The sequence below is a fragment of the Dasypus novemcinctus genome, chromosome 18 (assembly GCF_030445035.2).
Source record: "Dasypus novemcinctus isolate mDasNov1 chromosome 18, mDasNov1.1.hap2, whole genome shotgun sequence".
Taxonomy (NCBI): Eukaryota; Metazoa; Chordata; class Mammalia; order Cingulata; family Dasypodidae; genus Dasypus; species Dasypus novemcinctus.
Window position 1 is genome coordinate 84,885,403 of NC_080690.1, and position 26,667 is coordinate 84,912,069.

The 26,667-nt window shown below is 47.7% G+C and overlaps 1 long non-coding RNA gene across 1 annotated transcript; it reads left to right on the forward strand.

Moving 5' to 3' along the window:
• Positions 1-2,916: 2,916 nt before the first annotated feature.
• Positions 2,917-11,467, forward strand: LOC111767250 (uncharacterized). Its single transcript, XR_011646417.1, has 5 exons — positions 2,917-3,789; positions 4,185-4,315; positions 5,933-6,023; positions 6,584-6,646; positions 9,685-11,467. It is a non-coding gene; the product is annotated as an uncharacterized lncRNA (long non-coding RNA).
• The last annotated feature ends 15,200 nt before the right edge of the window (positions 11,468-26,667 follow it).

The window sequence follows — 26,667 nt, forward strand, 5'->3', positions numbered from 1 at the left end:
CATTTTTGTAAAGGCAAAGAGAATTTCTGGAAGAAAAAAAAATATTATCAGTGGTTAGCACAGTGGCCTAGAAAGTTGTCCATGATACACTGTTGGGTCAAAAACAAAAAAATAGACAAGTTGCCATACAATATGTAGGGCGTGATCTCATTTCTGTTTAAAAAGTATTGTGCATATGAATATATCTGTATCTATAAATATATAAATGTATGTACATCAAAGATAAATATCTATGAATACTTTTTTTGTACCAAAAGAAAAATTCTAGAAGGAAAATCAACAAAAAATTTATGATGGTTGGCCCTGTGGGATTGGGAGGGAGAGATGGTCACTGTTTTTGCTTTCTATTTTTGTATGCTTGAAGTGTCTCAGAGGTTGCATACTGTTTTATTTTTAAGTTAAGAAAACTCTGAAACATCTTTACGAAACGGCCGTCATCCCCCCCGGTCTATATGGCATCTGTGGATAAACACCCACTCTGTGAGCAGTTGTGTTCCTGGAGCCAGGCCTGCCCCGGAGCCGCCTCGGGCGCTGGAGAGGAGACTGGGCTGGGGGCACCACCGGAGGCTCCAGGCGGCCGTGGGCAGTCACCGACGGCTACAGTCACCAGAAGAAAGGGGCGCGTGCTGAGGGCCATCGTGGGTGCAGGGTGATGGGGAGACACGGGGAAACCCATGGAGGCCCAGACCGGGCCGGCGCCCAGCTCTGAGGAGGGGCCGGCGAGAGCCCTTTCAAGCTGGAGGCAGACCGGCTGCCCCCTGGCTGGCGGGGGTGGGGGCAGAGGAAGGGAGCAGGGGCGGCACCCTGGGGTGGGTGAGAGGGCGACCGAGCATGGAAGAGGGCGCTGCAGGCGGGTGAGCCAGGGTGGGCTGAGACCGGCCTGGGGTCCCTGGGCTGAGCTGGGGGGTGCTGGCTGAGGGCGGAGTTGACGGTTATGCCCTTGTTTCCAGGCAGAGAATGGTCGGTAGAAGCTTCCAGCAGAGAGCTTCAAGCAAGCAGGGACGAGAGCTGAGGCCCCGTCTGGGAGCACATTCCAGGGAGGCTGAGCCAGCGGCCGAGCCAGCGGCGCTCCGAAGCAGCGCAGGAGCCCGAGGGCCTGGAGGGGAGCAGGCCAGTGCAGCCTTTAGGCGCACTCGCCGCCTGGGCCACTGCGGGGCCGCCACCTTCCTTCTTTTATTAAATGGATTTATGGAGGTATAACTTTTTTTCTTTATTTTTTTAATGTTACATTAAAAAAATATGAGGTCCCCATATACCCCCCACCCCCCTCCCCCCACTTCTCCCCCCATAACAACAATCTCCATCCTTGTGGGACATTCACTGCACTTGGTGAATATGTCTCTGAGCACCGCTGCACCTCATGGTCAATGGTCCACACCACAGCCCACACTCTCCCACAGTCCACCCCGTGGGCCATGGGAGGACATACAATGTCTGGTAACTGTCCCTGCAGCACCACCCAGGACAACTCCAAGTCCCGAAAATGCCCCCACATCACATCTCTTCCTCCCATTCCCTACCCCAGCAGCCACCGTGGCCACTTTCTTAAGGAGGTATAATTGACATCGGACAAACTCCATATTTGCAGCAAATAATTTGGTAACTTCAGCGTATGTGTAGACCCGGGAAGCCATCCCCTCCGTCGAGAGGTGAGAGTATTCAAAGTTGCTTTGTGGCCTTTGCAGTCCTCCAGCCGCTTCTCTGCTCTGTGCCAAGAGATCAGTTTGATCTGTCTAGAGCTTTATATAGATGGAACCACATAGCAAATACTCTTTTTTGGTCTAGCTTCTTTTGCTCAGTATAATTATTTTAGATTCATCCACCTTTTCAATGTATCAATAAGTTCACTCGTTTTTATTGCTGAAGAGTACTCCATCATACGGGCGTAACACACTCTGTTCATCTGGTCATCTCCTGATGGACGTTGTTCATTTGGGGCTATTATCTCCAAGTTGCTGTGCCCATCCACACACGAATCTGTGTGGACACATGCTTCTTTTTGGGGGTAAGTACCTAGGAGCAGAAGGGCTGGGACGTGCAGTGTGTGTGTGTTTATGTCCTTCCTGATAGCGCACAGGACCCTGGTTACATTGGGGGGGCAAGGCACTGAATAGTTTTTTAGTATAATTATGTCCCAAATGGCGCAAGCATCTGCTGTTCATATGACATCCATCTCTAACTGGGCATTCTGCGCTCTGCTTCCTTCACCTCTGGAAGCCCTGTTTCTCTTACTTCTCTGAGGCCCCCAGTCACACGACCCTCCCAAGAAGGCCCTTCACGGGCTCTGCGCGTCAGCGGCAGCGCCCGTCGTTCCCCGCCGACGTCCCCAGCTCCTCTGCTCTGGCGCCTCGCACCACCTGGCCTCAGGATTTCTTTGCCCGTTTTCTGCTCGCCCGCTGCAGTGCCGGCTCCGTGAGGCCCAGGATTTTGACAGTTCGCTGCTGTGTCCCTGTCGCTCCATCGACACCGGGCGTGTGGACCGTGCTCACGTGGGAGTTGACGTCTCGGCCCTGCTTCCTCTTGCTACCGCAGAACCCGAGGCCACGAAGAGCCCGGGTCTGCCCGCAGCATGTGGGCTCCCGTGCGCCCAGGCGGCTGCACCCGCTCAGCTCCCCGCAGCCCCGCTCCTGGCTCCCGCGTCCCCTTCCAGGAGAGAGGCCCCGAGATTCCCTCCAATCCTCCCGGCACCCGGTGAGGCAGGTGCTCCCACCGTTCAGTCTCCAGAGGAAGGCCTGGAGGCGCAGAGCTGCCAAGGACAGATCAAGGGTGACCTGGGCTTGGCAGCGGTTTCTGGAGAGGCCACCAGGACCCAAAACGAGGATCAGAGGGAGGAGTCGCTTAGGGGCGGAGGGCAAGGGGGGTGTTCCGGGGGCACTTGGGCCTGGGGTTGAGCAGAAAGCTGTGGGGTGTGTCGGCCAGGGCCGAGTCGGCCTGGAGGTAGGGTTAGGCAGGAAGGGGGATGCTCGTGGCTGCTGTGCTCAGGAAGGAGACTGAGCTCAGCTGGGAGAGGCGGAGGAGCCTGCCGCAGGGGCTGGAGGAGTAAGGGCTTCATTTTCACGGATATTCCTCAGGCTCCCGTCATAGCCCAGGGCCTCCAACAGGACTCAGGCTCATTTTTCCTTCCTTTTCTACCTTTCAGAGTGTGAGGCTGTCTCTCCCATGGCCACAAAATGGCTGCTGAACTCCCAGGCCTTGCAACCACAGTCCAGGCAGAAAGCAGAGAGAAAGGCCAAATACCTTAACCCCGTGAGGCTTTTCTTTTTCTTTCCGGAAATGGATGTAAATAGGAATTTGGCCCATATCTCACCGGTGCCACCCATCCAGCTGCGGGCGATTCTGGGAAGGTTGATATTCTTTTAACTGCGCACATGGCCACCCTGAACAGAATCAGAGTTTGTCCGTAGTAAAGGAAGAGTGATAAGGCTGTTGAGTTGGTTGTGATCAGGGTCACAGCAGCCCGGAGGGCTGAAGGCAGTTTCACTCCAGGAGGCAAGGCCTGGAGGAGAGTGGAAGGGAGTTACAACACTGCTCTCCTTCATCGAATGCTAGTGGGGTCTAACTGGCCTCCTTAAGCCCTTGCCCTCTTCCAGGGAGGGAGACACCGGAGTCCCCTCTTCGCAGATGGAGAAAGAAGTCTCAGACAAGTTAAGGACCTCCTGCCACGGAGGCAATTTCCGGAAACACTTCACTTATTCAAATAAGCAGTAGAAGGACTATCCCGGAGAGTAGCTGATGGCCCACACCGTCCCCAACACAGCCCGCCACCTCTGGCTAGCTGCTGGGGAAAGGGTAGGTTGGATTGCGCTTTGTGTCTCTGTTTTTCCATATGCACAAGAGCCGATGGTGATCTCTGTTTTCCTCTGGGCAGCTGGTATTTAAATTGGCTTGAATGAGGAGCTGTTATCCATCTCACCGTTTTAATTAAGCCCTGTGAGGAGGGGGACCCGGTCTGGTTCTGCTCCCGCTGAGCCCTGACATCAAGAGCAGGGCCCTGCCCGGGGCCTGGCGGCTGACTGGACAAGCCTCGCAGCTGGGAAGTGACAGTGTGGGAAACTGACCTGGTTGGGTGGGAAACCGGACCTAGCTGGCTTGACCTCCAGGTGGCTGCTCTTGGACCCATCCGCGCATGGCCAGGCGCAAGACACTGGGCGGTTCGTATCAAACATCCACTTTATATTTTACAGGCTGTGTGGGTTGTTTCCCAGTCCCACCAACGACAGCACTATCACTCAGATAAGGGTACTATCTGCCTCTGCACCACAAGCTCCCTGAGAAGAGGAAAATGGATCTGAGCTAAGGATGAGCGGATTAGAAGGTTGGTGCAAGTCGAGACACAGCGGTTTGATTTTTAACACATGGCCCAGTTTCCAGAGGCAAATTCGTTCATCAGCCTACTATGGGATTTTCCCCTGGGCTGAAAACCCAGGTTGGAATCCAAGAAATATATACATTGCAGTGTAATTAGGCAAGGGTGCAGTGTTCTTGGAGCCGTAGCGACATGTGGTCAGTATTTGGGAGACATCCACTTCCTGACGGTAAACAGATTTAAATACCCCATCTGTTTTGCAGTTATTTCCCTGGACCTGTTTTTAGTCAGTTTCTCTCTAAATTTTCAGTTTCTGACAACTTCACTTTCTTTTTCTTTCTTGCTTTCTTTTTTTATGACATAAACCAGAATTTCTTTTATTTTTGTTCGTGTGCTAAGTTTGATTATTTCAAGTTCATTTGTATACTTTGGTTTGTTCCATAAAGGTAAAAAGCAACCCTATTTAGTTTGCTTGTTTTGTCATCAGTCACAAACAGTAAGACTTTTTTTAAAAAAGAATGCAGTTTTCTCTTTTAACTGGAAATCATGAATCTGGGATGCTGTTTAGTTTGTTAGTTTGTTTTTAGACAGATAGACACACAAAAAAGTTGATATGCAGGAGATAGCTAAAAATGTAATAATGTATTCTTAAAATTTTGTTAAAATTGTGTCCAATTGTGTTTTCCTCTTTAGGAAGCACTTTGGGCAAGTTCTTATGGGAGAGTCATTATTGTAGTATCTTCTGTTGGAGCTCATAGCTTTTCATAACCGTTTGACACTTTAGGGCAGAAATACCAGAAAACGGAGGCCTCGGGAGCCTTCTCTTGCTCATGCCTGGGCGTGTGCTAACAAATTCCAAATGAGGATGGAATGAATTAGCTCAGTTTTGGGATGTCATTCAGAGCTGCTTTTCAAAACTTTAAAAGCTGATTTAAAAAGACTGATCTCTTTTCAATGTATGTGTGTATGTTTGAATGTATGTATTCATTTGGAGGTACCAGGGATTGAACCCGGGACCTCTACACAGAAGCAGGCATCAACCGCTGAGCCACACCGGCTCTCCTGTTTTTATTTTTAATTATAAAATTATGAGGTTTCTTTTTCATGTAAAGAACTTGCATTCCAAACTGATGTTAAATGCTTGATTTGTTTTCTTCTGCATCTTTCTTCTTTAGCTGCCTCATTTCCTTGTGGTTTTTCTCATTATTTACTTAAAAATATTCTTAATTGTCTCTCCCTTACCTCTCCTTCTTTAATTTTGTACACCTCTTGCTGACCCTACTTGGTAGCCTCTATCTTGTTACTCATTCTCAATCAGAGTACGTGTAATTTTACCAGCCGCTGCCAGGGCAGCTTGGTTTACAACTTATCTTGGCATCTGAAAACTACTATAACTCAGTGCCTCAACCAAATGTTTCATTTAACTCTAGTTTTGGGGGAAAAGTGCTCCTAAAATTAATTTAATTAATACCAATTCGCTTAAAGCCAATTCTCCAAATGATTGGCTTTTTTTTAAACCTTCCATATTTACTGGTTGATCCCAAGTTTTTTCTAAGAAAATTTCAATTTGAAAATTTAATATCACTTGCTCAACAAATATTTATGAAACAATTTTCTTTATACCAGGCACGCGTTCTACGGGTTGGAATTAAAAGAGCAAATACAAGAGCAGAAGTTCTTGACCTCACTGACCTATCCAGGCGAGTGGAAGGAACGGGTGAGGAGTGCATGAATACATTATTACACAGTAATTGTAAAAGCAGGCAACGTAGTGCAAGGTTATGTTGAGAAAGGCAGGCAACAGACAATGCACTGTGGAACAATGTAACATGGACAGTGACAGGTCCTGGGAAAACATAATGGGATACAGTATGTCAGGTAGTGAGGCCAAGAGAGCAGGCAGAGGGGACAACTGGTTCTGTGGGTGCAGCAGACTGTGGCTGAAGCAAGGGTGCCTACCGGCTGAGCCAGGACCTGCTGGAGGGGCTCGGTGCCCCCAGGGCAGGAGGCCACAGGGCTGTCTGTGGACGTGTACAATGTGCTCAAGAAACGGGGGCAGTGGGTGTGGCGGGATGGAGTGTGCAAAGAGGGAAGCGGAAGGAAGCCCGATGAGGTTGGGAGCAGGACGGGCCTTATCAGTAAGGAGGTTGACTTTCCTTCCGAGCACCTCCACCGACAAACTGGGATCTTGACAGGAAGTGTGTCAGGGACTGTGCCCAGCACTGTGGCATCTGCCTTGGTTCTAAAAAGAGGCTCTGGCTCTTGTGCTGTTTGCAGGGGAAGAGCAGAAGCTTGGACACCGTCTGCTGTGGCCGTCTGGGAAGGAAGTGGTTGGAGGAGGTGAGCAGTGGTGGGAGTCCCCTCCAGCGACAGATTTAAAAGGGGAAGCCAGCAAGACGGGAGGATTGCATCTGGGGTGTGCGGGAGAGCCGCGAAGAAGCACTCCGGTGAAATATTTATCAATAGCACACCGAATCATGCCCCGCGAAATGGTGTTCGCAGACCTCGTGTTTTAGTTTCGCTTCTGGGCAAGCTAATTTGGTTTTGCTCCAGTTTTTGTTTCACTTCGGCAGGTCTGTGTCAGCTTTGTAGCTGGCTGTGCAACTCCGGCTCAGCCACAGGTCAGATTTGGGTGCAGTGATCACTTTAGAGCCCGAGCATTTCCCCCGTGTTTAAAACATGTCAGAAACATTTATGTGATCACACCGGGTAACATATCTGGAAGGTTAGAGAATTTCAAAAGCCAGAGGGCAGGAATAAAGTAGTTTGGATGAAGGAACTCTGCCCTGAAGTTTATAATGTCCCTGGCGTTCAAGAACTTACAGAGGACTTGCAATTGAAACACCCCCCGTAATGTCTCATTTTAAGAGGAAAAAAATCCTCCGAGTACACTGACCTTTAGTTTAGCCACCATGAAACAGCCCCAGCCTCTGTCAGTACGGACCAGAACAAAACTGTGCTAAAATGAAACTAAAGCCTCGAGCTGAACCATTACAACGCCACGGAACTCTTCAGAAACTTTTCTACGTGGGATTGCTGTGACAAAGAATGAAAAGGAGCACAGTTTTTAAAAAGTAGATGAATCTGGTAAACTTTGTAAATTTGGTTATTTAGGGGACTCATCCTATAGCAAAAACAATCCTTTGGGAAATTGATTTTCAATGCCTTTACTTAGAGCTGGTAATGTGTAAAAGTGAGACATTCCACAGCAGGGTGTTGGCTTTGTAATTATCCCTGAGTACCCATGTAGCTTTTGCACACTCCTTCAGGTGTGCTGTATTTCACAGTGAGGCGAGAAAAGAGCCTCCTGGCTTAAAAAGACTGGAGACTGGGTTTGAATTCAAGTTGTTCTGAAAGAAGCCGGCAGATGCTGAGACAGGGTAGATTTTGTGTTGTTCTTCAAAGTCTAGTTGCAAAATTTCATTTTAGCACATCACTCTTCCATAATTTTGCCCCAGGATAAAGCAAGCCCAGAGTCTAACCGTGTACACACATTGCCCGGTGGTAAACAGACTTAAATTGCATCTGTGTGCACACCCTATCCCTGGAACATGTTCTGTTCTCTTTTCTTTTTTCTCTCCTTTTTTTCTTTTCTTTTCTCTCTTTTCTTTTTCTTCCTCCCTCCCTCCTTCCCTTTTTTCTTTGTTTCTTTCTCTCCCACTCTCTCCCCCTTTCTTCTTTCATTTTCCCCCGTAATTTTCATGTTCTGACAACCTTATCTTCCCCCCCCCCCCCAGATTAGATTTCATTGATTTACTTACTTATTTATTCATTTATTTTTTTTCTTGGAGGCCCAGGGGATTGAACCGGGACCTTGTCCACTGAGCTACACCCGCTCCCCAGTGACAACCTTATCTTTTGTTTTCTCTTTTAAAAACAGAAACCTGAATTTGGTTTTATTTACACCTATGCCAGCTTCTGTGGTTTTCAAGTTACTCTATGGACCTTTGTTTGTTCCATAAAAGAAAAAGCCTCATCTTTTAGTCCTGATTTCAGTAACAAAGATTAAGAACTTTCAAAACCGAGTGTAGTTTTATTCTTTAACTGGGAGAAGTTTTGTCTTATTCCCCAGTTTTTCAGAGAAAAGGCAATACTCAGTTGGTAAAAGTTGATTATTCCTAAAATTCTGATGAATATAACCATAGGCTAACTGCTGCTGTGTTCCCCTCTTTAGCACCTCCAGCTCCTTATTTGGGAAAATTCTTAGTTAAGTTCCTTTATCTCAGGGTAGATTGCCTTGAGCTTTTAGTTTATTGTGACCACTCAGCTATTTCGGGACATGTGTCTTAGGAAAGCAGGTTGACTTTGTGCCGTGGGCCTCCTGGGATGAGTGTTAACAAATTCCAAACGAGCTGTGGAGCAAACAACCCTGCCTTTGGGCTTTGACCGAAGACTTAGAATATGTATATTCTAAGCTTTTCCATGTTTGAAAAATTGCAGAATAAACATGCACTGCTTGTAACAGGACAACCAAATAGAGGTCTTTAAAGAGGACCGTCTCCCCAGCACCCATCGCTGCCTGTAACAGTGCTAAAAACGTGTTGTTTCCTTCCCTCATTCTAGGGATCCATTTCTAAGTAATTCTTTGTTTTCACCTCTTACATCTAATTTTGTATTGATTAAATATTTGCATATAACCACTATCAGCCCAGCATAAAAGTTTTCAATTTAAAATATTTCCTTCCAGTTTTTAAGTTGAATCTTTTTTTTTTTTGAGGTACCGGGGAGTGGAATTGAACCTGGGACCTCGTATGTGGGAAGCCAGCGCTCAACCACGGAGCCCCCTGGGCTCCCCTGAGTTGATTTCTTCATTTGTTTCGCTTGTTGCTTGTTTTTGCTCTTTCCGGAGGCACCGGGGACCAACCGTGCGGGAGGCGGGCGCTCACCTGCCTGAGCCACAGCTGCTCCTCTTGACGTGTCTCTTTACCAAGCTTCCATAACCTGAAGGTTGACTGAATGGTTATTATGAGCCAGGCACCGTGCTAACTGCTTTCCATGTTTTTTCTTTTTTACTTTATTTTTTCTGGTAGTATAATGTGTATAACACGAAGTTTACCATTTTAACAGTTGTAAAATGTGCAGCTCGGTGGCATTTCGCACATGCACGATGTTAGCAGCTGCCACCGCTTCCTGGTTCCAGACCATCTTCCTCATCGCAGTGGGAGATCCCGCACCCAAGCCATAGTCCCTCCCACCCCGGCCCCCGGCCCCCGGCCCCCGGCCCCTGCCCCTGCGCAGCTCCTCTCTGTCTCTGTGGACTTGCCCGTTCTGGACATGTCACATGGACGGAGTCACACACGGTAGGCTGTGCTGCCGCCTGAGCACGGCGTTGCAGTCTCGTCCGCGTGGTCGTGGCAGCGGATGTCATTCTCTTCCAGGGCTGCCTGTGCTCCTTCCTACGCCTGGACGCCTTGCTCATCCCGTGCTCCGCTGACGGCCGTCTGGCTTGTCCCCTCTCGGCTGCTGTGGACAGTGCAGCTGTGAATACTGGTGAACAAGTGTCCGTTCAGGCCAGCTTTCAGTGCTTCAGTCACTCACTGTTTAAGGAGAGAAGGCAACGAGAAGCACGCCCAGAGACGCGCTGCGCACACGCCGGCTGTCCGAGGGGCCCCTGCCGTCCCGCTGCCCAGTGTCCCTGGCGCCAGCTGTGGTCGCAGTGGCTCAGGGCGGCGAGCACAACATCCCTGAGGCCGGGCAGGCTGTGGGGTGTCCAGGGAGAGTGAGGAGGTCCAGTCCGAGCGGCTGAGGCGGAGGGGCCAGGCCGGGGCGGGCACCTGGAGGCACAGGCGGCTTCCACCCCAGCGAGCCGGGCGTCTTCCCGGGGGAGGCTCTTGTGGGCTGTTCAAGGGCACGTGTGTACACTGTGAACAGATGTGTGCATTTGTGCACATGGAAGCCTGTGTGTACGTGTTGCTTGTGTGCTTGTGTGTGGTTGTACAGATGAGTACACGTGGGCAGGTGTGCCCATATAGGTGTCCGGATATGAGTATTGCATATATGTGTGTATCTCGGTGGATGCTTGTGTGCGTGTGTACGTTCATGTGTGGCATATATAGATGTTCATCTGTGACTCGTGTGTGTGATGGTTCGCATCTGCGCGCACTTGGGCGTATGTGTTTGTGGAGGTTTGTGTGTATGCTTGTGTGTGTATGTGTGCGTATGTGTTTGCATAGTGTTTCTGTTTATGTGCTTATACGTGTATGTGTTTGTGTGCCTGTGTTTACGGGTGTATGGGCTTGTGTGTGTTTGTATGTGCTTGTGTGTGTATTTGTGTATGTGTGTGTTGTGTTTAGGTGTTTGTGTGTATGTGCTTGTTTGTATGTTTGTGTGTATGTGCTTGTGTGTGTTTGTGTGTATTTGTGTGTACGTGTGATTGTGTGTGTTCGTATGTGTTTGTGTGTGTCTGTGCATGTTCTTGTGCGTTTGTGTATGTGCTTGTGTGTGTTTGTGTGTATGTGCCTACGTGTGTTTATATGTATGTGCTTGTGTATGTTTGTGGGTGTGCATATGTTTGTGCGTGCTTGTGTGTATGTGCGTGCACGTGTGTTTGTGTTCATGTGCTTGTGTATGTGCTCATGTATGTTTGTATGCATGCTTCTGTGTTTGTGTGTGTGTGTGCTTGTGTGTGTGTGTGCTTGTTTGTTCTTGCGTGTGTTTGTGCTTGTGCGTTTGTGTGTGCTTGTGTGTTTGTGTGCATATGTGCTTGTGCTTCTGCTTGTGCGTTTGTTTGTGTATGTGCTTGTGTTTGTGCGTTTGTGTGCGTCTGTGTTTCTCTTTGTCCGTTTGCGTGTGTATGTGCTTGTGCGTTTGTGTGCGTATGTGTTTCTCTTTGTCCGTTTGCGTGTGTATGTGCTTGTGCGTTTGTCTGCGAATGTGCTTGTGCGTTTGCGTGCGTATGTGCTTGTGTTTGTGTGTCTGTGTATTTACATGTATGTGTATGCTTGTATGCATCTGTGTGTGCTGTGGGTGCGCACACCCTTCTGCCCGGGGAAGCGTGCACTTGCCCGCCTGTGCGGCTATGTGCCCAGTGTCACTGAGCCTCCGTCCCTGCGTCCGCGCCCTAAGGTCTGTGCGTGCGAGCGCGGCCTTAGCCCCGAGGTGGCCCGCGCGCTCCTGGGCAAGGCGGACAGCAGGTGGCCCGCAGGACCTCGCAGGGCCGGCCCGGGAAGACGCTCTGGAGCCTAAGCACTGGCGACCGCGGCCTGGGGCCCCTTTAGAGCCTCTGCCCCAGCGGGGAGGGGAGGGAGGGGGTGGCCAGGGCCGCCCTGGACGGGGCGCCGGGGTGGGGGTGACGAGGGCGTCCTGGACAAGGGCGCGCGGGGGGTGGAGGGGAGGCGAGGGAGGGCGTCCTGGATGAGGGCGTGCTGGGGGGGGCGGGAACAAGGGCGTCCTGGATGAGGGCGCGCGGGGTGGGGGGACGAGGGCGTGCGGTGGGGGGGGGGGGGGGAGAAGAGGGCGTCCTGGACGAGGGCACGGGGTGTGTGTGTGTGTGTGTGTGTGTGTGTGTGTGACGAGGGCGTCCTGGACGACGGCGGCGCGGGGGGGGGGGGGGGGGGGACGAGGGCGCGCGGGGGGCTCGTCCTGGACGAGGGCTGGCAGGCGCCGGGCGCGCTGGGAGGGCGGAGGCCCCTCTCCGCAGGGCCCCGCACCTCCCCGCCCGCGTCCTGCGCCCCTCCTTCCTGGAGGGCCTGGTCACGGCGGCAAAGCCAGGGGGCGGCCAGGGGCCTGGGGGGAACAGGCCTGCCCTCCCCTCCCCCTGCCCTGCTTGGCCGCGGGGCTCCAGGCGCCAAGCTAACCCAGCCAATCCTGGGCGCGCCCCCTTCATCTCCAGCAGGGCTCTGGCCGCAGGGCGCCCCCGCCGCCCCGCAGGAGCTCCAGGGCCCGGGGCCCTCGCCGCCTGCGCCACCGTCCTGCCTGCCGGCCAGCGCGGACCCGCAGCTGCCCTGCGGGGCCCCGCGGCCTCCCGGGGCCAAGCCGGCGCACTCCGCAGCCCCCCGCCGCGCGGGGCACTTGCCCCTGGCTTGTGGCGCCTGCCTGTGGCCCCGTTCTGAATGCCCGTGCCTCCCAGGGCTCTGAGGGGCTCCCCTCTCCTCTCCACCTTCAGGGTTTCACCCGGACTTGAATGCCGCCTTGGTCCCTGAGTCCCCAGTTTATATCCCGACTCAGCCTTGGCTCCCACTCGTCCACTTCACCGCCTGCTTCCAGGGGCCGCACTGAGAGCGCCTCCTGGCACCACGCCCCGTGCGCTCTCCTGCTCACTGACCTTGTGACCCGTGGACCCCTGGAAGGGACGGCGGCTCCTGAGCCGCGGCCACCACGTCCAGTGCCGCCCCGCTCCGGGAGGCCGCCTGTGAGCACTCCAGCCGCGCGTGGAGGCCCCGCCAGCCGCGCGCCCACCTGGGCCGGGCGCCCTCACCTGGGGAGCAGGCCTCCCCCGCCCGCGTGGGACCGCGTCCGCCTCCAGAGCTGGGAAGCCCGAGCCCAGCTCCCGGGCCCGGGAACGGCGAGGGATGGGAACTGATGAGCTTTGTTTTGAGCCACCAGGTCTTGGAGAGATTTGTTTTGCAGCAACGGGTAAAACACACAGACCATCGTGTTTAAAGCGTGCCTCTCGAATCCCCTCCCCTCCCACCAAGATTACAAACCTGTCCCACTTCTACCTTGAAGCCTGCCGGTTTCTCCAGCTAGGAATCGTAAGTCATTTCGGTTTGACCTCTTTTCATGTCTCCTGACTGATACGGGACTGGTAAAGCTGACCTATGAAATGGAACCGTCAAACCCTCTGCCTCTTCACGGCCCAGCACCTCTCACCTGGATCGGCTCCAGCCTCACGACTGCTTCTCTGCTTACAGTCCGGCTTTCCTCTGCAAGGGGAGGGGGATTTTTAAATTCACACCTTTGATCAGGCTACCTCTCTAGGTTAGAGCCATTCAGTGGCTTCCCTTCACGCTTCACATAAAAACCTACTTCCTGTGCAAGGCCCAGGAGCCTTTACTTTGTGGCTTCTGGGACCCTCTCCTGCCTCAAGCCCTGCTTGTTCAGAGTGCTAGTTTCTTGCAATGCTCTAAAGAATTGCAAGGTTTCTTTCCACTCTCCAAACACCCAAACCTCCTTCCTTCCTCTGAACCTTTCACATGTTGTGCCTTCTGACGGGAGGATTCGACCCTATTTCTTTCCATAGTTAACATAACTGGCTCCTGTTGTCCTTTGGATTGTGACTCAACTGAAACTGCCTTTCCCGCGTGGCTTTCCAGCATCACCCATGCTAGAGGAGATCCCCGGGTGGTTTTCTGTGTCTTCTTTCCGTGTATGGCCTTCAAAACACTTGGCACAATTTTCATTGTTTTATTTATTTGTTGGCTTTCTTGTTTTCTGTTTCTTTCCCTTACTAGAATGTCACTTCCTTGAACCAAGGGCTTGTGTCAGTCAGTATAGGCTTATTATGCTGTGGAACAAACAACCCCCAGACTTCTCCCCCACTCTTGGAAGGTCTGCCTGCCTCCTTATCCTCCTTTAGTTTTAACACCATTAGAGAAACTTTGTCTGACCTCTAAATTTGGGCCTCTGCCTATCTGATATTATATCTCTCTCATTTATTGATTTATTTCCATCATAGCACTTACCATGATTCCTAAGTTTATTTACTTTTCTTTATTATTACCAAATATTCTTATTTATCAAATCTTGACATTTTGCCATGTTTGTTTCACAACATTTTAGAAATTGGGCAAAAATGTAGTTGAAGGTCCTTTGCTCTCCTTGAATCCATCTACCTCCTTCCACCATCCACGTTTGGTATTCATCATTTCCTATGCATATTTTTACACTATTCCTATGTAGATGTGTATTATTGCTAAAAATTATAGTGTTTTAGTCTATTTCAAACTTATGTAAATGGCATTGTCTCACAACCAGATCTTAGTACTCTACCTTTTCATTTTTAAGATGGAGTTATGCTGTGTTCTTCTTATTCACTCATTTTAAGGTGCATGAAAACATTATAATGTACAAATTCACCTTGTTTTATACATCTAGTTTCCTTGTGAGGGAAATTTAGGTTGGTTCCATGTTTCACTATTGCACTGAAGCTGCCTATCTTTAGCCCCTGGTGTGCAGTTGACACTAAAGAAAGATTTGGCAAATGCATGAATATTACAATGAAAATATTTTGCTCCAGGTCTTCTTGCCATATGAGGAGACTTTCTTCAGGGACTATTTCTAGGCTGCTGGAGGGTTTGAAACATGCTTTCCAATCTTTCTAGATATTGTCGGATTGTATTCTCAAATGGGAGTTGGTTTGTGTCTGTTTCTCCCACTGAAATGGAAGCTTCCAGAGTGCAGGGACCTTGTATCTTTTTATTTTCCATGTATTCCCATTCTCAAAGAATTCCTGGTGCATAGAGGTGCCCAAGAGTACTTTTAGCTCTGCACTATCCAATATGGTGGCGACGCGTGGCTGGTTGAGCCCGTGAAATACGGCCAGTGCCACATATTGATATGGTAATATTTTGGATGTGTTTGGGCTAAATGACATTTATTATGAAAATTAAATTCAACTTTTTTTTTCATTTTTTAATGTGGCTACTAGAAAAATTTAAATCATACGTGTGGTTTGCACTGCATTTCTATTAGACAGAACTGCTGTAGAGTGTGTATAAATGAATGAACGGATGGATGAATGGATTATCTTCCTCAAAACTGAGATTAGGGTCTGAATCAATAGATCATCTTGGCCAAGTTTGTCCTGCGTCGCCCCCCCCCCCAAGGACATGAGGCCTTGTCTGGAGATGTTTTTGCTTGTCACCCCTGGGGGCGGGGGTGCTTTGGCATCTAGTGAGTAGAGTCCGGGGAAGCTGCTAAGCATCTTGCGGTGCCCTGGGGTGCCCCCTCTCTCCCAGAGTTTGTCAGCCCCGTCCCTTAATTGTGCTGAAGCTGAGGAACTCTAGGCTAGGTAGTGTACATCCTGCTTCTTTCCCCATAAACAATATGACAGTAAGTGTTCCTTGAAAAAGTTCTTATTTTCTTTTCTGACAGCAACATACTGCATCATCTTTGCAGTGAATATCCTTGTGCAGGCGTTGTGCATGCACTCTTTTCAGTTTTCTTGACCTCCTGTTGCGATGGTGCTCTACAGACAGGTGTGGTGTGTGTGGCTTTTGTTTGGTAAATATTAATGCATATCAGATTTCGAGCAGTCGGCTTGTACCTCTTTAATTCTCATACCTATTTGCCCATGTTTACCGGATGGGCCAGGCCAACCGCGCCCCCAGGTTAGCCTAGGACATTGCCCATTCTTCCACATCTTCTAAAACACTGGACATTACTGCTTTTTTCATTCCTCTCAGTCCGGTGGGAGGAAATGACGCCTTGTTTTGATTTGGTGGATCCCCAAATGAGGAGGTGCATCTTTCCATTTTTTAAAATATTTATATTTATGTTTTAATTGTCTTTTTTTAAAAAAGATACATAGATCACAAAACATATTACATTAAAAAATATAAGAGATTCCCATATACCCCAACCCCCACCCCCCCACTCTTCCCACATCAACAACCTCTTTCATCATTGTGGCACATTCATTGCATTTGGTGAATACATTTTGGAGTACTGCTACATCACATGGATTATAGTTTACATTGTAGTTTACACTCTTCCCCAGTCCATTCAGTGGGTAATGGCAGGGTATATAATGCCCAGCATTTGTCCCTGCAATATCATTTAGGACAACTCCACGTCCTGAAAATGCCCCCACATCTCATCTCTTCTTCCCTCTCCCTGCCCTCAGCAATTCTCATGGCCACTGTCTCCAAATCAGTAACACAGTTTCTTCCATTATTAGTCACAATAGTTCTATAGTAGAATACCAGTAAGTCCACTCTAATCCATATCTTATTCCTTTATCCTGTGGACCCTGGGATGGTGATGTTCACTCCACCTCTAAATCGAGAGGGGGTTTAGATCCCACATGGCTGATGGATGTGATTCTCCTGCTTGCAGTTGTAGGCACTCTCAGTTCCCTGCTGTCGTGGTTGACAATCTTTACTTCCCTGTTAGCTGACCTGGGTAAGTCCAGCGAACCAGAGAATAGTAGTTGCAACTCTGCTGAGGATCAGGGCCCAGCTGGCACATGGGCAGTCCAGAGATTCAAGTCTCCTGAGCATACACCAACCCTAGCACCAACCACAGGTTCAGTAAAAATGACTGAAGAAACATGCATAGAGAGGTCACATCTGAGTCCAACTCCATCACACCCAGGAGCACAAATTCCAAAGTAAGGCCAGCTGACATGGCACTGAACTCCAGAGCCATCTGCCATGACTGTAGGACCTGTGTGTCTGTAGCCCTCAGGAGCACCACTACCTGAGGTTGTCTCTAGTTTGGCTGTCTCTTGGATCCTGCTGAGAGGTGCGTAAGCACCACCCCTCTGATGACCTCCCGACTCACTTTGAAGTCTCAAAGCCATATAAACTCATTTGTCTCTATTGTTTCCCCCTTTTATTCAAGGTCTTTTTCCAGTTGCATGGCTGATTTCCATGTTTTTTCAACCTTGGATTTTCCTGTGCGTGTGTGAGAGCATCCTTTGCTACGTGTCTGTTTTGAGGTTTGTTTTGCCTCCCTCCCTTGCCTGTTGGCACCCTGTGGGTGCTTGGCGTCCTTCAGTTATGTGTCAGGGCATTTTCACTCTGCTGCCCACTAAGTCTTGTCCATGATGGGGTTTCCTATGGATCTAACTGTTAATACTGATGGAGACAGACGTGTCAGTGTTTCCTCCTACGTTTGTTAGTTTCTCTGTCACGTTCACCTAGACGTTCCCCACCCCGGGATTACGCAAATACTCACCTGGGTTGTCTCGCCGTGAAGCGAGCAGAGGAGCCCCCTGCCTTCCGTCCTGGACCCGGACACACGCTCCAGGTCCCTCCAGCAACCAGTTCCAGTTGCTACAAGGCAGATCTGAACCAAAGCCAAACTCAAGAGGCTTCCACTGGAGGTGATTATTTCTGAGAAACAGCAAATGTTCTCTGAAAACTTGCTGTTAGAATGTCAGCTGGGTCTAGTTGCCAAATAAAACCCCAGCGCAACCACCCACCATGGAATTTTCCCTCGATTAGTAAGAATGTCCGACTTGAGTCTCAGCCGTAGATATACATCAACATCCAGCTCAGGAAGGGAATGTTTTTCCAAGAAACAACACATCGTGGCCGGTATTCTGGCACCGTCCATTTATAAGTTGTAAAAATATTTAATACTGGCCGTCTGTTTACCGACTGCGTACCTGGGCCATGGCATAACTGGGTGTTCTTTGGTTGGGGATGGAAATCTTGCATTCTCGTTTAGAGATGAGCTGGATGCCTGCTCCACGTGCCTGTCGTGGCAGATGGGTCCCAGTTTCCTCAGAAATGCAAGTTTTAAAGGTTGGCACACCTGGCACTCTACTTCCAGACCTGCTGATTGAACTGAATTACACAAACCCTGGAATCATTCCTCAAAAAACAGGTACGCATCCACGTATTCCTCTGTACCTGCCTTTATGCGTCTCTAAGCGCGTTAATTCAGAGGAGATGTACGTTTTTTCCAGTAGGTAGGTTTTCTAACAGTTGAGAACATTGTGCAAACGCAGCTGCACGGCAAGCCCAGAGTCATCTCCCACCACACAGGTCCCGCCTGTGGAAATTCCGACTTCCATCTGCCTGTAGATCCTCACGAGGCCCTGGGCTTATCTGAAGAGCAGCGAGAAGTCACTGAGGTGTCCCAGCGGGGTGGGGCGTGGCCAGATTTTCCTTTCACGAGTCCACCCAGTGGGCCATGGCAGAACATACAATGTCCAGCATCTGTCCCTGCGGCACCATCCAGGACAACTCCAAGTCCTGAAAATGCCCCCACATCACATCTCTTCTTCCCACTCCCCACCCTCAGCAGCTTCGTGGCCACAGTCTCCACATCAATGCTACAATTTCTTCCATTACTAATCACAGTAGTTCCAGAACAGAATAGCAGGCATTACCTGTACTTAAAAACAGTATTTTATTTTTAAAGACACCAGCATCTAGCTGCAGCCCACCCACGGCAGAGACGGTGCACGCGCTGCCCTCCACTGCTCCCTGAGGTGTCCCCAGGTTCCTCGGGCTTGTTCGCTTTTCTTCCTTCTTCCTTCTTTCTGACAACTCTTTGTGGGCTGTCAGTGGCTCTAACGACTTTAATGTGCATGGATTTGAGCTCACAGTTCCACCTCTGGGCATCTACTGCCCCCACCTGAACCCCACAAAGCCGCCGGCCTCCCTGAGGGTCAGGACGTGGGAGCTGGAGAGAAGCGCGTGTGCCTCTTGCCAGCGTCAGGTGGTAGCGGTACTTTCATCTCTGCCTGCTTGCTAGGGGGAAGACATTACCTGGTTTTGGTTTCCTAGGCTGCTGCAGGCAAACACCAGGAAGCGGGTCCGGTTAAATGGTGGGGATCTATTCGCTCGCAGTTTGGGACTGTGAAAATGCCCGTGTCAAGGCATCCTCAAGGCAGGGCTTTCTCTCCGAAGACCAGCTGGCTCCTCTGCCCCACGCGGCAAGGCACGGCGGTGCCTGCTGGTCCCTCCCGTTTCTTCTGCATTTTCCTGACTTGGTCACTTGCTTCCATGGCTTTCTCTTCCTCTGGCCGCATCTCAGGCCCTTACAACGGCCTCCAGTGGTGGGACTGAAACCCACCCAGGCCACGCCTAACTGAAGCCAGCTCATCAAAAGGGCCTACCTAAGGTATGTTCGCACCCCAAGAGAGGACTGAATTTAAGAACATGTTTTTCTGGGGTACATATAGCTTCAAACCACCACACGTCTCATTTTATTTTTTTAACTTTTTATTTTGAAAGACTTTCTCATTTACAGGACAGTTTTAAAAAAACAAACAAACCCCATATAGAGAGTGCTAACATACCCCTCCCCGCCTCCCCCCAGAAACCATATCCACCAATTTTAACATTTTGCCACAGTTGCCATATCATTCTGTCTGTCTATCTATCCACCCATTTTCTTAACACTTGAGTGTAGGTTGCACACATTTTGCTCCTTTGACACTTATTACCACCGTAAGATCAAGGATATTTGCTTATATAACTACCTTAAGAGTACGTATCAAGTTCAAGAATTTTAACAATGATACAAAGCTTACAGTCTGTATTCCAACTTCTTCGCGTGCCCGTATAATGGCCCTATGAACTCTTTCTTCTCCCTCACTAGATCCCCTTCAGGATCCTGTATTGCGTTTAAGTGTCATGTAGCTTCGGTCTGTTGTCTGCTGCCCTTTCTTTCAACCTGCAGAACTCTCTTTAGCATCTCTGGTAGAGCCTGTCAGGGGAGACAAACACCCTCAGCTTTTGTTTACCTGAGAGTGTCTTAATCCCTCCCTCATTTTTGAAAGAGAGTTTTGCTGGAAACAGAATGCTTCGTTGATGATTTTTTGCTTTCAGTACTTTAAATGGGTCGTCCCACAACCCTTTTTCCTCCATGGTTTCCAATGAGAAACCCACATTTAATCTTACTGAGGCTCCCTTGTACTTGACATGTTGCTTCTCTCTTGTGGCTTTTTGGGTTTATCCTGTTGGGAGTTCATTGAGTGTCTTGGATGTGTATATTCATGTCTTCTGTTAAATTTGGGAAGTTTTCAGCCATTATTTCTTTGAATATTCTCTCTGCCCCTTTCCCTCTTTCTTCTCCTTCTGGGACTCCCACAGTGTGTACACGAGCATGCTTGATGGTGCCCCACAGGTTCCTCAGGCTGGCTCATTTTTCTTTCTTCTTTCTTCTTTCTTCTTTCTGGTCCTCAGACTGAATGATTTCAATTGTCTTATCTTCAAGATCATTGGTTCTTTCTTCCACCAGCTCCAATCAAGAATTGAATCCTTGTAGGAAATTAAAGATTTTTTGTTTCTGTGGTTTTCGGTTCTGTTTGGTTCTTTTTTCATAATTTCAGTCTATGATATTCTATTCATGCTCTCTTTTTTTCCCTCCTGATTTCCTTTAGTTCATTGTATATGTTTTCCTTTTGCTCTTTGAGCATATTTAGAACCATTTATTAAAAAGTCTTTGTCTGATATGTCCCAGGTTTGATCCTCCTCACTGATGATTTCTAGTGATCCACTCTTGTCCTTTGCCTGAGCCAGTACTTCTTATTTATTTGTTTGTTATGTAATATTTTATTGAAACCTGGTGTTTTAATATTATAGTGTTTATCACTGCAATTTAGACTCTGAGGCAGCTGTTCCTTAGAGTTGTATCCAGTTAGTGTTATGACTTTCCTGAATGCCAGGGCTTAACAAAACAAAAAGAAGAAGAAGAGGATGAGTAAGAGGAAGAAGAAGGAAGAGGAGGAGGAGGAGGAGAAAAAAAGAAAACACCTTTCCCAGGCTTTTCAGACTGACCTGTGCAAGTGCTCTCCTCCAGGGCTTATCCCTACAGTGAGTTTAGAGATCAGCTCCAGGCCAAAGCAGAGGGGCCTCCGTGATGCTTTCTGTGCATGTGCTTTGCCTCGGGCATGGGCATATGGCCCTAGAAATTTCCCCATTTACATGGATACAAATGTCCCCCCTTCTCTAGGAAACAATTTCTGCCCCAGGCATCACAACCTGACTGCTCTCCCACAGCATTTTGTAGGCAAGCACAGTGAGTTGCTTCAACGTGCAGTGTAATTTCTGGGATGGTGAGTCCCTCAGGCCATCATCGGACAGACTGGGCCAGATGTGCTAGCTCCCAGTATGTGCACGGGGGTCACTCTGCTCCCTCCTGAACTGGGACCAGGGACGTACATGGGGTCTGCGGGCCAGCTCTGCACTGAGGCGCGAGGGCTGGAGGAGGGGCCAGCCGGGGCACCTTTCTCCTGATTTGGCACTCACCTGCTACGGCAGTCCTTTCACTGTTTCCTGCAGCTTTGAAAAAGAAGTTTCTGCAAGCTCTTGCTGTTTGTTCAAAGCCTCTGTGGGGGAATGGAACCCTGAAGTGTCTTGGTCATTGTGTAACCTTATTTGGATTTTGGAGTCTGGGTTTTGGAACACATTGGCGGTGGAGTATCTCTTCATGTTCTTAAGCATTTGACCTGCAGTGGAACCATATGGTGTGGGGCTAAAGCTGTATACCTTTGTTGGCCCTATTTATGGAAAAGGGTACAAAATGACAAATATGAACAACTGATGTGAAAATCAAATTTTATTTAGAATGAGTAAAAAATCAAAACAAACTACTCAAAATACCATAAAATTACTAACATACCACAATGTGAAAAAATGACATAATATGTTTTACTAATTTATTGCTTATCATACCTCCATAATCCTTTTTTTATCTACATTTATCTCTTTGGCTGAATACTCTTTGATGACCTATTCTTATGAAAACAGTTTTGAAACATAAATCTTCCAAGAGGTGACAGGAAGATAATGCATTCTCTCTTTTAGGATGGTTGAGCAAAAATTTTTCTTTTATTATTGCTGGCTTAGAAAAGTTCCTTTTCACTTCACAACCCATTATTGTCAAAGTGCTGTCAATCTTAGAAGTTAATGTAGGAATAGCCCTCTCAAGTCCGTGTCCTGTGTGATGACTAGGTGTGAAAGCAGCCCTAAGCTGCCGTCAGTCGTCCCTGCCTCCTGAACCCGTGCCCTCACGCAGTCCCTTCCCCTTGGGGGTTGGTTGGCTGGAGTGACTTGACCAGCAATTAGAATGCTGATGAGTGGGAGGGATGAGAAGTCATTCCGATGTTAGGGTATAAAATGGCTGCGGCTTCCATCTCCAGCTCTCTCACTCTGCCTCGGAGTGCTCACAGAGGGGGTCTGGAGCCTCGTCACCAGCGAGCAGGGAGGCTGCCCCAGGCATGTGAGCGGACCAGATGTGGGTCCTTCCACCTGAGGCCGCAGGCCCAGCTGACATCTGAGTGCAGCCTCAGGGGAGACCCTGAGCCAGAAGCCCCTGGCTGGGCCGATGCACAGAAGCTGTCAGATAATAAGTGTTTATTACTTTCAACAGCTAAGTTAGAGTGATAATTTGTTATATAGCAATAGATGACTAATATAGAAACTTTTCAGGGTGTGTCAAGTTTCCCTCTGCAGTAACTGATTTTAAACAGTCTGACTTGATGGCACTCAGCCTTTTTGTTGTGGCTTCTCATGAGTTATAATATAGTTTTTTTTCCACGATTTTTAAATATATACTTTTGTTAATTCAGTATTTCTTATCAATATTCTCAGAAATGTATATCTCTTTATTTCTAGTATATTCGTATGATTCACTTTTCTCCATTATTCAAATGATCCAACAATCCAAAATCCTGTTCATTACTTTCATATGAAATATATCTCTTACTCTTAGTGAATTGCTGATTTTGGTATGACCTGAAAAAAATTCTGTATTATAATCTTATCTGTGACAATAAATTTCTTGGCTTCAATAATCATCTTTCTTGTTTTTTCTCATTACATTAAAATTTTCATTTATATATATATATTTTAAGGAGGTGCTGGGGATTGAACCCAGGGCCTTGTACATAGGAAGCAGATGGTCAGCCTCTGAGCTATACCTGGTCCCTTCATTAATTTTTTTCCCTTTATTTTTTTTTAAATGTTACATTAAAAAAATATGAGGTCCCCCACCCCCCCTCACCCCACTCCTCCCACATCAACAACCTCCTGCATCATTGTGGGACACTCACTGCATTTGGCAAATACATTTTGAAGTACTGCTGCACCACATGGATAGTGGTTTACATTGTACTTTACACTCTCCCCCGGTCCACCCAGTGGGCCATGGCAGGACATATACTGTCCAGCATCTGTCCCTGCAGTACCACCCAGGACAACTCCATGTCCTAAAAATGCCCCCACATCATATCTCTTCTTCCCTCTCCCTACCCTCAGCAGCTACTATGGCCACTTTCTCCACATCAATGCTATAATTTCTTCCATTACCAATCACAATAGTTCTATAGTAGAATACCAGTAAGTCCACTCTAATCCATACTCTATTCCTCCATCCTGTAGACCCTGGGATGGTGATGTCCTCCTTCCCCTCTATATCAAGAGGGGGCTTAGATTCCACATGGATGATGGATGCAATTGTCCTACTTGCAGTTGTAGACACTCTTGACTCCCTGGTGTGGTGGTTGACCTTCTCCAGCTCCCTGTTAGCTGGCCAGGGTTAAGTCCAATAAACCAGAGGGTAGGAGTTGCAAGTCTGCTGAGGCTCAGGGCCCAGCTGTCACATGGACAGTCCAGAGATTCAGGTCACCTGAGTGTACCCCAACCCCAATGCCAACCACAGGTATGGTAAAAGTAACAGAAGAGGCATGTGTAGAAAGGTCATACCTGACTCCAACTCCATCATGCTTAGGAACACAAACTCCAAAGTAGGGCCAAATGACATGGCACTGAACTCCAGAGCCATCTGCCATGACTGTAGAACCCATGGGTCTCTGTAGCCCTCAGGAGAACCAGTACCTGGGATTCTATCTACTTTGGCTGTCTCTGGGAACCTGCTGAGGCATGCATAAGCATTACCCCTCTGATGACCTCCCAATTCTTTTTTGGAGACTCATAGCCATATTTGACACTCATTTGTCCTTTCCATTTCCCCCTTTTATCCAAAGTCAAAAAACAGTTTTTAACACCTAATATTACATGTAAGCTGAGATATTCTGCAGGTCTGAGTTGACCCTTTTATTCAAGGTCTTTTTCTAGTTACATCATCAGCTAGTGCTTGGTAGTAATCCCTCGGTGCCAGAGAGGCTCATCCCTGGGAGTCATGTCCCATGCTGGGGGGGAAGGTAACACATTTACATGCTGAGTTTGGCTTAGAGAGTGGCTACATTTGAGCAACATGGAGGGTCTCAGGAGGTAACTCTTAGGCACCCTTCAGCTCTAGGCCTAGTTCATATTTCAGACATACAGGCTCATAATCGTAGCTATCAGTATCAAGGGCTCATTGTAGGACCATCCATCTTTTTGGTCTTTGCCATTGCACTTGGGGGATTGTTGCTCTTCCATTGGGGAATGTGACAGAGCTCCCCTAGCTAGGAACTCAGCACTCCCTCACTTGTCATTTTTAACTGAAACCACTATGAAAATATCCAAACATTTTTATGTACCCTGTATACATGCCCTGGAGAACTTCTTCCCAACAATGTGCCCCCTATCAGTAACACCTCACACCAATGTTCCTCCCCTGCCATAGTTGAACCTCTCTGTAGTCTGAAACTTCTTTAAAAACAAAGCCTAATATATTTCCAGCTTCCATTAATAGTAAAATGGAATATAGTGATGGGTTTAAAGGTTAGATATAGAATGCATACTAATTTAGATAAATTAAATAAAGGAAAAATAAATTGGGGTATCAAAAAAATGAAAAGCTTTGTTTTTGATGTTTTGCCTTTTATCACTGCTATAGGAGTTGCCCTGTATATACAGTGGCATGGCAGTTTCTTTCATTTCTTCCTCAGTGTCTACATCCTTTCTTTTCTTTTTTCTAATTATTAAGTTTTTTTTTGTCTTCACAAAAGTTTTAAATCACAGTGATTCACTTATCCAATATATGGTACTCCCGTATATCCAACATCAAATTCTTTGTCCCTTCCCCAGCAATGGTCTTTTCACATGTTCATATTATAGTTGCTGCAGCTGATGCATAGATTGAAACAATAGCTTTCAAACATGGTTCCATTTTGGTTTACATTATGGCTTATATTTTAGATGATACAATTTTCTAAATTTTTAGTTATCTTATGTTTTACATTATGGTTTACATTTTTGCCTACAGACTTCTATACATTTTTGGTGTAATTTAACATGTCCTATGTCCATCATTGTATGATCTTGTGCAACACTTCCCTTGCCCCACAGTTACACTGATTCCATGTATTCAACACCTCTTTCCCCCTAGCCTCAGGGTCCACCATGACAATCAATCTTCATTACTTGAAGAACCATATTCAGAGATACTTGCAAAAATGTTGAGGACTTGACATACTCGACTACCCTAACCCATTGGGAGCCACCAATTCTCTTGAGAGATAAAATTCCCTCTGCTTGTGAACATCAGTCTTCCCCAGGATGTGGGTATACCTTCACTCTCATTGTATGGGTCTCCACCCAGTGATATAATCCACTATGACAAAATGAGCACTCATACACTCCCTAGAAGCTTGCCCTGTGTCAGATGACCCCCCACCCCTTAAGCATCTTAAACAGGTAACCTTCCATATTATATTTTCTAAAGAGTTTTCTCTGCATTATAATTTCAACCACATACCTGACAATCTCCTATGTTCACATGTTCCCCCCCACCCTCCCCCCAATTTCTTGGACCACCTGACCCATCCTCCCATCCCTAGCCCCACTCAAGCCCACACAGCCACACCCAAAGTTAGTCCTATGCCCCCATTCTATCCCTTTCCTGTACAAATACTTACCTCCAGCTTATCATAGATTTCACCCAAGTAGGTGTCAGCTCACAACCTTCCTCTAACCCCCAACTTCCTTTCAACTGGCTCTCTGAGACAGCTTGGCTTAACTTATTTCAGATCAGAGAGGCCATGTAGTATTTGTACTTCAATGCCTGGGTTGCTTCACTCAACATAAGGTTCTCAAGATTCATCCATGTTATCACATGTGTTTGTACTGTATTTGTTTTTATAGCTGAGTAGTATTCAATTATATGTGTATTACACATTTTATTTATCCATTCATCTGTTGATGGGCATTTGGGTTGATTCCAACTTTTGGTGATAGTGAACAATGCTGCTATAAACATTGGTGTGCATATATCAGTTTGTGTCCTTGTTTTCAGTCCTACTGGGTATATACCCAGCAGTGGAATTGCTGGGTCCTATGGCAAATCTATAGCTAGTTTTTTGAGAAACTGCCAAACTGTCCTCCAGAATGGCTAGATCCTTCTGTATTCCCACCAGCAGTGGATGAGTGTCCCCATTCCTCCATATCCTCTCCAGCACTTTAGTCTTCTGATTTTTTGATACCTGCCAGACTTATGGGAATAAGATGGTATCTCACTGTTGTTTTGATTTGCCTTTCCCTAATACCTAGTGATTTTGAACATTTTTTTTCATGTGCTTTTTAGCCATTTGTATATCTTCTTTGGAGAAGTGTCTGTTCAAATCTTTTTCCCATTTATTAAATGGGCTGTTTGTCTTTTTATTTTAGAAATATAGGAGTTCTTTATATATGCAAGATATAAGTCTCCTATCAAATATATGGTTACCAAATATTTTCTCCCATTGTGTAGGCCCTCTTTTCACTTTCTTGACAAACTCCTTTGAGGTGCAGAAGGCTTTAATTTTGAGGAGGTCCCATTTATCTATTTGTTCTTTTGCTTTTGGTGTGAATTTC